Genomic DNA, 11,347 nt, shown 5'->3' with positions numbered 1-11,347 from the left:
TCTCACACTCTAGCAAAGTAATGCTCAAAATTCTCCAAGCCAGGCTTCAACAGTATATGAACCGTGAACTTCCAGAAGTTTAAGCTGGATTTAGAAAAGGCAGAGGAACCAGAGATCAAATTGCCAGCAAGAAAATCCCATGGATGGAGGAGCCTGGTAGGCTGCAGTCCGTGGGGTCGCTAAGGGTCGGACTCGACTGAGCGACTTCACTTTCACTTTTCACACATTGGAGAAGGAAATGGCAACCCACTCCAGTGTTCTTGCCTGGAGAATCCCAGGGACGGGGGAGCCTGGTGGGCTTCCGTCTGTGGGGTCACACAGAGTCGGACACGACTGAAGTGACTTAGCAGCAGTAGCAGCAGTTGGATCATCAAAAAGGCGAGTGAGTTCCAGAAAAACATCTACTTCTGCTTTATTGACTATGCCAAAGCCTTTGACTGTGTGGTTCACAACAAACTGTGGAAAATTCTTCAAGATATGGGCAGACCAGACCACCTTACCTGCCTCCTGAGAAGTCTGTATGCAGGTCAAGAAGCAACAGTTAGAAGTGGACATGGAACAACAGACTGGTTCCAAATTGGAAAAGGAGTACGTCAAGGCTGTATATTGTCACCCTGCTTATTTAACTTATATGCAAAATACATCATGAGACACACTGGACTGGTTGAAGCACAGCTGGAATCACGATTGCCAGGAGAAATATCAATAACCTCAGATATGCATGTAACACCACACTTATGGCAGAAAGCAAAGAAGAGCTTAAGAGAGTCTTGATGAAAGTGAATGAGAAGAGTGAAAAAGTTGACTTAAAACTCAACGTTCAGAAAATGAAGATCATGGCATCTGGTCCTATCACTTAATGGCAAATAGATGGGGAAACAATGGAAACAGTGGCAGATTTTATTTTTCAGCAATCCAAAATCCCTGCAGATAGTGACTGCAACCATGAGATTAAAAGACATTTTCCCCTTGGAAGAAAAGTTATGACCAACCTAGACAGCATATTAAAAAGCAGAGACATTATTTTGTCAGCAAAGGTCCATCTAGTTAAGGCTGTGGTTTTTCCAGTGGTCATGTATGGATGTGAGAGTTGGACTATAAAGAAAGCTGAGCACTTAAGAGTTGATGCTTTTGAAATGTGGTGTTGGAGAAGACTCTTGAGAGTCCCTTGGACTGCAAGGAGATCCAACCAGTCCATCCTAAAGGAGATCAGTCCTGAATATTCACTGGAAGGACTGAAGCTAAAGCTGAAACCTCAATACTTTGGCTACCTCATGAGAAGAACTGACTCATTTGAAAAGACCCTGATGCTGGGAAAGATTGAAGGTGGAAGGAGAAGGTGATGACAGAGGATGAGATGGTTGGATGGCATCACCGACTTGATGGCCTTGAGTTTGAGTAAGCTCCGGGAGTTGGTGATGGACAGAGAAGTCTGGCATGCTGTAGTCCATGGGGTTGCAAATCATAAGACATGACTGAGCGACTGAACTGAACCAAACTGAGGTCCCTCTTCTTCATTCATAGAAGACTGTCTTCTCACTGTGTCCTCATGGTGGTGAAAGGTGAGGGAGCTCTCTGGGGCCTCTTTTAAAGGGCACTAATCCCATTTCCAAGAGTTCCATTCTCATGTCCTAATGACCTCCCAAAGACCTACACCTCCTAACACCGTCACGTTTGGGATAAGAATCCCAACACAGGAATTTGGAGGAGACACAAACATCTAGTCCACAAGAGAGTTCAGAGGGGCCTCATTAAATTTTGGTGAAAGAAAGACTCAATCAGTTGAAGTATGTTTGGAAATAGCAAGAAAGATTATTGGGGAAGTTCCATGATGGTCCAGTGGTTAAGAATCCACCTGCCAGTGCAAAGGACATGAGTTCAGTCTGCAGTCTAGGAAAATTCCACGTGCTATGGGGCAACTAAACCCACTCACTACAGCTACTGAGCCCACGCTCCCTAGAACCTGTGCCTGCAACAAGAAAAGCTTCTGCAATGAAAAGCTGGCGCACCTCAAGAGTAGCCCCCACTTGCTGCAACTAGAGAAAGCCTGTGTACAACAGTGAAGACCCAGTGCAGCCAAAAATAAAATTAAGAAGAGTATTGGGAGTCTCCAATGAAAAACTGCCATATTTAGAGCTTACCTTTTCAGGTTCCCTGATTCTAGCCACTCATTGCTTTTTTACCTATTTTATAACTCTGTAAATTATGGGTAAATGATAGAAATGCAAGGAAAGTCTTGTCTAGGGACATAAATATATTCTGTCTGATGGATGTTTAACTGATTTTTCTCCTCCCCATGGAAAAAGCCATTCCCCTATTCATTTGTATATTCATTTCAACATTCTTTTATTCCATTTAAGTTTGTGTTTCTTGACTTCCTATTTGAATTGGTTAGCATCTTACATGCCTCTTCATTAATAACAGATTAAATAAATCTTAAACACATATTTATATTCTATCTAAATAAGATTTTAGACTTTTTTGAAAATTGTACTTTAACAATGTCAAACTTCCGAATTCCAATAAGAGTACTAGAAAAATCTAGCCTTCCATCAAAGAACTGCTAAATAAAATATAACAATACTCTCCCTAAGCAAGTGGCTAAACTCACAGATTATAACGGAGAATTCCTAAGTGCCAGTATAAAGAAGGAAAAACCAAGGTAGTAAACACAGGAGATAATTCTGTGGCTATTCTAAAAGTGACAAAGGGACTAGAGACAAACCTTTGTTTCTCGAGGATTGAGGGAGGAACGTAGTAAATAAATGGAGCCCTTTTAAGGTCTATGCCCTCAGTGACAGAGTGGATCAGAATGAAATGTGTCCACCAAGTCAGCAAGATGTCAAGGAGGCGTGTCTGTCCCTGCTCTAGACTCTGGTTAAAAACACATGTGGGAAATTCCCTGGTGGTCCAGTGGTTAAGACTCAGAGCTTTCACTGCAAGGGGCGTGGGTTTGATCCCTGGTCAGGGAACTAAGATCCTGCATACCGCGCAGCACAATCAAAAAAAGAGAAAAGATTTTTTTTAAAGTTTGGATTTTTATTTATTTTTGTTTGTTTGTATAGAAAATTTTAAAACCCTGGGCTTAATACCTCATTCAGTTTTGATGTAAGAATTTCATGATTCAAGAACTCAGTGCCCACTGCCACCCCCAGCTGAAAAATTAATATAAAATACTGTGAGATTAATGATATCTCCCAGCTCTGTGAAACATCCAATTCTCTTCTCTGGAATAATTTTTACACCACAGGCCACTATTTTCACAGAAAACACAACTCCCACTAAAGATGTGAAAGTCACTCAGTCATGTCTGACTCTTTGTGACCCAGTGTACTCCATGGAATTCTCTAGGCCAGAACGCTGGAGTGGGTAGCTGTTTCCTTCTCCAGGGGATCTTCCCAAACCAGGGATTGAACCCAGGTCTCCCAATTGCAGGTGGATTCTTTACCAGCTAAGCCACAAGGGAAGCCCAAGAATACTGCAGTGGGTAGGCTATAGCCTATCACTTCTCCAGTGGATCTTCCTGACCCAGGAATTGAACTGGGGTCTCCTGCATCGCAGGCAGACTCTTCACCAGCTAAGCTATCTGACTCAGCTGGTAAAGAATCCGCCTGCAATTTAGGAGACTTAGGTTCGATCCCTGGGTGGGAAGATCCCCTGGAGAAGGAAATAGCTACCCATTCCAGTATCCTGGCCTAGAGAATTCCATGGAGTCCATGGGGTCACAAAGAGTCAGACACAACTGAGTGACTTTCACTTTCAAGCTATTAGGGAAGCCCCCACTAAAGATGAGTTAAATCTAAAAACTTTGTTAAAGCATAAGGAAATATTCCACCATAAGTGATTCTGTGAATACAAGTACCAGAACCGGCTGTAATTAAAAAGATAAACTAGGGACTTCTCTGGTGGTCCAGTGGTTAAGAATCTGTCTTCCAATGCAGGGGACATGGATTTGATCCCTAGTCAGGGAACTAAGATCCCACAGGCTGCGGGGCAACTGAGCCTGTGCGCCACAACTACTAATCCTGTCTGAAAGTCCGAAACTACTGAGCCTTCAAGCTGCCACTACTGAAGTCCTCGCACCCTAGAGCCCTGTGCTTCCCAACAAGAGAAGCCACTGCAAGGAGAAGCCCTCACACTGCAACTAGAGAAAGCCCACGCACGGCAACCAAGACCCAGCATAGCCATAAATAAATAAATAAACATTTAAAAATAAAATTATTTTAAAATAAATGTTATGCCCTGTCATCATCACAGATTATATGTAAATCTCTAGTTTTGATTAGTCTGTGCACTAATCGTTAGCTTTTTGTATGCTCCAGCTACTTTGATTCCCTCTCAAGATTTTGATAAAATTCCAGAGAGGCAGAAACCTGCATTTTATCTCACAATGCATGGCAATTTTTTTTATATTTAATAGATTTGTTTTACTAATTTTGATCAGGTACATTATTTTTATAGTGTTATGGTACCAGCAAACAGAAATCAACAAAAAGCCATTTCCAAATACAGTTATGAACAGTTGGGTTTAATTTGTAAGATTAGCAGTTGCAGAAATCGAACACTGGATGGCACCCAATCATCATCAAAAATATAGTCACTTTTTTAAATTTAATGTGTGGAAATTTTCACACACAAGGAAATTTTCTGTTCAATATTTTGCTGAACATAAAGTTTCATCATTTTTTCCTTTGGAAATAATTTAAAAGTTATAAAATTTTTCAAATATAAAAATAGTACCGAAACAGTCATATAGTCTTTACACTGATTTCCCTAGTGTGAACATTTTACATCATTCACTTGTATTATTCTCTCTCTCTCGTTCCAATAATTTTTTCTTGTTGTTGTTCCTATTGTTTAGTCACTAAGTCTTGCGATACCATGGCTGTAGCCCACCAGGCTTCTCTGTCCATGGAATTCTCCAGGCACAAATACTGGAGTGAGTTGTCATTTCCTTCTCCAGGGGATCTTCCCAACCCAGGGATCGAACCCATGTCTGTGCATTGCAGGAGGATTCTTTACCGCTAAGCCTCCTGGGAAGCCCTAATAATTTTTTCTATCTAAGTATAATTATATTCCTAAACTATTTGCAGAAAAGTTACATACATAAGGAGTCTTTACCCTTGAATATTTTAGTGTGTATTTCCTGATAATAGGGATATTCAAAAGAGTCTCTCTTTTGATGGTATTTAGAAAAAATTTTATAGTACAAAAGTTTAAGATAAAAAAATTTCCCCAAAGCTTCACACATTGTAGGTTTTGTGTGCTTTATGTGTACTTATAGTTTAGAAATAAAAGGAATTTATACTAACTTCTACAAAAAGCCCTTTTCCAGTATATCCCTAAGCTGGGAGAAAATGAAGAAACTAAACTTAATGTAGACCTTTCTCTAAGTTCTTCTACTTAGATTCTTCAGCCTGGACTTTTCCTAGCATCTAGCTCTTAGGCTTTTTCCTTCTCCTTAAACTCAACAACATGAGTGCGGACCCAGCTTGTCCCCAAAGCCTGCTTGGCTCCGAAGCATCCAACTCTAGGGAATCTTCACCCATGCCTGAAGAAAGTTACGCGTCCTTGCAAATGTCATCTGCTGACACCCTCGACACGGACACTGTCTCTCCTCTTCCTTCCTCCATGGATCTGCTTATTCAGGACAGTCCTGATTCTTCCACAAGCCCCAGAGTGAAACCACTGCCCCCGTCTGCAGAGGAGAGCACAGAGAAGGAAGAGAAGGTCCCGGTCAAGAAACAGAAGGTCAGAGCTGTGTTCTCACAGACTCAGCTGTGTGTGCTAGGTGACAGATTTCAGAGGCAGAAATACCTCAGTCTCCAGCAAATGCAAGAACTTTCTAACGTCTTGAACCTCAGCCACTAGCAGGTGAAGACCTGGTTCCAGAACCAGAGAATGAAATGTAAGAAATGGCAGAAAACCAACTGGCCAAGGAATAGCAATGGCATGCCTCAGGGCCCAGCAACGGCAGAATACCCGGGCTTCTATTCCCACCACCAGGGGTGTTTGGTGAACTCTCCTGGAAACCTGCCCATGTTGGGTAACCAGACCTGGAATAACCCCACGTGGAGCAACCACCCCTGGAACAGTCAGGCCGGGTGCCCCCAAGCCTGGAATAACCAGCCTTGGAACAATCAGTTCAACAACTACATGGAAGAATTCCTGCAGCCTGGGATCCAGCTCCAGCAGAATTCTCCCATCTGTGATCTGGAGGCCACCCTGGGACCTGCTGGGGAAAATTATAATGTAATACAGCAAACTGTCAAGTATTTCAGTCCCCAGCAGCAAATCACAGATTTATTCCCAAACTACCCTCTCAACATACAGCCTGAAGATTTGTAACGGCTATTTGTGACAGCTATTGTATGCAATCTTAACGTGAGCAGAGACTGTGTATTCTCTAGAATTTTTCTCGTTTTAGAATTCTGTACCACTTCCCCTTACTAAGCTGCTTTTCACTATACCTTCTGTGTCAATTTGAGGGGGAAGGGTAATAAGTCCAATAAGAGGTTTCAGAAGAATTGTACAACATGACAAAAGGTGTCTGGATATAGATAACTCGATTATAGTATTTTGGATATAATATATAATATTTTGGATACTTTTAGGATCTACAATCTAACTTTAAGCACAGGGAGCAAAAGTACAAAGACATATGATGAGGATTATTCACATTTTCTGGGATAGGGAGGCTTTACTTATTAAGAATCTCAGTCCGTAAGATAAAGAGTGCTTTACTGATTTCCTCCACCCCTTTTAGCTATTTTACTACAACCCCTAATTTGTTTATCACTCTATTTTTGGAGAACGATGTTTTGTATTTTGCCACATCATAGTAGTACCAGTTTGGCTGGTTTGTTGTTTAAGTACAAATAAATAAAAAATAGCCATTTAAAAAACAAACAAACAAAACTTAATGGAAAGATGGCCTCCAATTTCTGAAGAAAAAAATGACATAGGTAAAAATTGTAGCAAAGAAAATGTCATGCTGCTGAGATTAATTTTATTCATAAAAAAGCCCAGAAATTCCAAATTCCAACAACCCATTAGAAGGCAGGAATAGAAGTTAAATATAAGTAAAATAAAGTAATTTTTAAATGATTAAAGTTAAAATACATGGTAAAGAGAAAACAATAAATATGATAGTAGAAATAAATCTTAAAATGTCACTAATAATAATAAGTGTAAATAAAACAGGTTTTTTAAAGAACTACATAAAAACATATTCAAATTTCAGGTATATGCTATTTAAAATACATACTTTAAACAGAATAACATAGAAAGATTGAAAAAGAGAAATATACACCGCATAAACAGCACCCAAAATGAAAGTGAATACATATATGCTGCTGCTGCGTCACTTCAGTCGTGTCCGACTCTGTGTGACCCCATAGACAGAAGCCCACCAGGGTCCCCCGTCCCTGGGATTCTCCAGGCAAGGACACTGGAGTGGGTTGCCATTTCCTTCTCCAATGTGTGAAAGTGAAATGTGAAAGTGAAGTCGCTCAGTCGTGTCCGACCCTTAGCGACCCCATGGACTGCAGCCTACCAGGCTCCTCCATCCATGGGATTTTCTAGGCAAGAGTACTGGAGTGGCTTGCTATTGCCTTCTCCGATATAGTCACTAGCTGTCTGTTAATGAAAGAAAGGAATGAATATATGTATTAAATATATATGTACATGCAGGCATACCAAGTCACTACACTCGTGTCTGACTCTGTGCGACATTTTGGGCTGCAGCCTGCCAGGCTCCTCTGTCCATGGGATTCCCCAGGCAAGAATACTGGAGTGGGTTGCTGTGCCCTTCCTCCAGGGCATCTTCACCACCCAGCAATCGAACCAGTGTCTCTTATGCCTACTTGCATTAGCAGATGTGTTCTTTAGCATGAGCGCCACCTGGGAAGTACCATTAAATACATATATATGTACATATATGCATATATATAAATATAAACATATATATATTTCACATGAAATACAGTAAATTAAGTCAGAAAGCATGATTAGAGATTAGAAAATATATTACATGGTGAAAAAATTGTTATCAAAAAGGTGTAATTTGGGCACGTCCCTGGTAGTCCAGCTGTTAAGACTGGATCTCCACAGCAGGGTCTGCGGATTTGACCCTTGGTTAAGGAAGTAAGATCCCACGGGCCACACAGTGTGGCCAAAACGTTTGTTTTTTTTTTTATGTATAATTTGAATACACCTAACATAGATGCTGGGAGGGATTGGGGGCTGGAGGAGAAGGGTATGACAGAGAATGAGATGGCTGGATGGCATCATCGACTCGATGGACATGAGTTTGAGTGAACTCGGGGAGTTGGCGATGGACAGGGAGGCCTGGCGTGCTGTGATTCATGGGGTCGCAAAAAGTCGGACACGACTGAGCAACTGAACTGAACTGAACATAGTCTCAAAATATTTAAAGCAAAAACATGGAGAAATATTAGAAAAAACTTATAAACCCATAAATTTCTATCGAGAAGTTTACAAATTAATAAGAATCTAGATTTAAACAACATAATTAACAATCTGATCAAAGTTACAAATGCAGAACTGGCACCACAAACTAGATAATACAAATTATGTAAAAATAACCACATAGGGATACTGCCTGGGAATATAAAGTAGAGAAACCTCAAGGGAAAGGAATTTGAGAAGATTGCCTTTATCCTTTGACCCAGAAATTTCAGTTCTGAGAGTTTAATCTCAAAAATACATGTGTGAAGGTATGAAAAGATAAGGAATTCCCTGGCAGGGGGAAGTAAGATTCTGCAAGCCCCATGGTGCAGTGAAAGAACGTTTTTCTAAATGTGAAAAGATATATACACAGGCAATTTATTCCAGTTCAATAACAGTGAGAGACTGAAAAATGACCCACACATCCATGAATAGGTTACTGGTTGAATAAACATGTGACTCAGATCATGAACTCCTTACTGCAAAATGCAGACTTAAATTGAAGAAAGTAGGGAAAACCACTAGACAACTCAGGTATGACCTGAATCAAATCCCTTATGATCATACAATGGAAGTGACAAATCAAGGGATTAGATCTGATAGATAAAGTGCCTGAAGAACTATGATTGGAGGTTTGGAACTTTTGTACAGAAGGCAGTGATCAAAACCATCCCCAAGAAGAAATGCAAAAAAGAAAAGTGGTTTTCTGAGGCAGCCTTACAAATAGCTGAGAAAAGAAGAGAAGCTAAAGGCAAAGAAAAGGAAAGATATATCCATGTGAATGCAGAGTTCCAAAGAACAGCACGGAGAGATAGGAAGGCCTTCCTCAGTGATCAATGTAAAGAAATAGAGGAAAACAATAGAATGGGAAAGACTAGAGATCTCTTCAAGAAAATTAGAGATACCAAGGGAACATTTCATGCAAAGATGGGCACAATTAAGAACAGAAACATTATGAACCTAACAGGAAGCAGAACATATTAAAAAGAGGTGGCAAGGATACACAGAATAACTATACAAAAAAGATCTTCCTGACTCAGATAACCACAACGGTGTGATCACTCACCTAGAGCCAGACATTTTGGAGTCTGAAGTCAAGGGGAGTCTTAGGAAGCATCACTACGAATAAAGCTAGTGGAGGTTATGGAATTCCATTTGAGTTATTTCAAATCCTAAAGTGATGCTGTGAACGTGCTGCACTCAGTATGCCAGCAAATTTGGAAAACTCAGCAGTGGCCACAGGACTGCAAATGGTCAGTTTTCATTCCAATCCCAAAGAAAGGCAATGCCAAAGAATGCTCAAACTACCGCACAACTGCAATCATTTCACACGCTAGTAAAGTCATGCTCAAAATTCTCCAAGCCAGACTTCAACAGTACATGAACTGAGAACTTCCAGATGTTCAAGCTGGATTTAGAAAAGGTAGAGGAACCATAGATCAAACTGCTAGCATCCATTGGATCATAGAAGAAGCAAGAGAATTCCAGAAAAACATCTACTTCTGCTTCACTGACTTTGCTAAAGCTTTTGACTGTGTGGATCACAACAAACTGTGGGAAATTCTTCAAGAGAAGGGAATACCAGACTACCTTACCTTCCTCCTGAGAAATCTGTATACAGCTCAAGAAGGAAGGAACGGTTAGAACCTGACATAGAACAACGGACTGGTTCCAAATTTGTAAAGGAGTACATCAAGGCTATATATTGTAACCTTGCTTATTTAACTTCTTTGCAGAGTACATCATACAAAATGCCAGACTGGATGAAAGTACAAGGTGGAATCGAGATTTCCAGGAGAAATATCAATAACCTCAGATATGCAGATGACACCACCCTTATGGCAGAAATTGAAGAGGAACTAAAAAGCCTCTTGATGGAAGTGAAAAAGCTAGCTTAAAACTCAACACTCAAAAAATGAAGATCATGGCATCTGGTCCCATGACTTTATGGCAAAAGGTGGGGAAACAATGGAAACCGTTAACAACTTTCATTTTCTTGGGCTCCAAAATCACTGCAGATAGTGACTGCAGCAATGAAATTAAGACGCTTGCTCCTTGGAAGAAAAACAGTGACCATCCTAGTCAGTTTATTAAAAAGCAGAGACATTACTTTGCTGACAAAGGTCTGTCTAGTCCAAGCTATGGTTTTTCCAGTAGTCATGTATGGATGTGAGAGTTGGAATATAAAGAAAACTGAGCACAGAAGAATTGATGCTTTTGAACTGTGGTGTTGGAGAAGACTCTTGAGAGTCCCTTGGACTGCAAGGAGATCAAACCAGTCAATCCTAAAGGAAATTGGTCCTGAATATTCATTGGAAGGGCTGATGATAAACCTGAAGCTCCATTACTTTCCCCACCTGATGCGAAGAACTGACTCATCTGAAAAGACCCTGATGCTGGGAAAGACTGAAGGCACGAGGAGAAATGGACGACAGAGGACGAGATGGTTGGATGGCATCACAAATTGATTGGACATGAGTTTGAGCAAGCTCTGGGAGTTTGTGATGGACAGGATAGCCTGGCGTGCTGCAGTCCATGGGGTTGCAAAGAGTCGAATACAACTGAGTGACTGAACTGAACTGAATAAACATGGTACATCCTGATTATGCAACTATAAAAAGAAGTGAGGAATATCTGCATACTGATATGGACTGATGCCCAGCATACAAAATTTTTATTTTGTTTTGCAGAGTACATTTTAAGGGAAAAAAGCAAAGGGAAGAAAAAATATATGTGCAGTGTTACCATTTGGCTAAGAAAATGATGATATCTGCATAATATTAATATTCATATCTCTACTCTGTCTTGGAAGAACAAAAACTTTTTTAAAAAGGTTATCTATTATGTAACCCAGCAATTCCTCTTAGACATACCCCAA

At 40.5% G+C, this 11,347-nt stretch overlaps 1 pseudogene; it reads left to right on the top strand.

Moving 5' to 3' along the window:
- Positions 1–5,475: 5,475 nt before the first annotated feature.
- LOC129546644 (homeobox protein NANOG pseudogene) lies at positions 5,476–6,348 on the top strand (annotated as a pseudogene).
- Positions 6,349–11,347: the final 4,999 nt, after the last annotated feature.

This window comes from Moschus berezovskii, chromosome 1 (assembly GCF_049115385.1).
Source record: "Moschus berezovskii isolate FMDL1 chromosome 1, NW_MosBer_1.0, whole genome shotgun sequence".
Lineage (NCBI taxonomy): Eukaryota > Metazoa > Chordata > Mammalia > Artiodactyla > Moschidae > Moschus > Moschus berezovskii.
The sequence above is the reverse complement of the archived record's forward strand: the minus strand, read 5'-3'. Positions and strand labels throughout refer to the sequence as shown.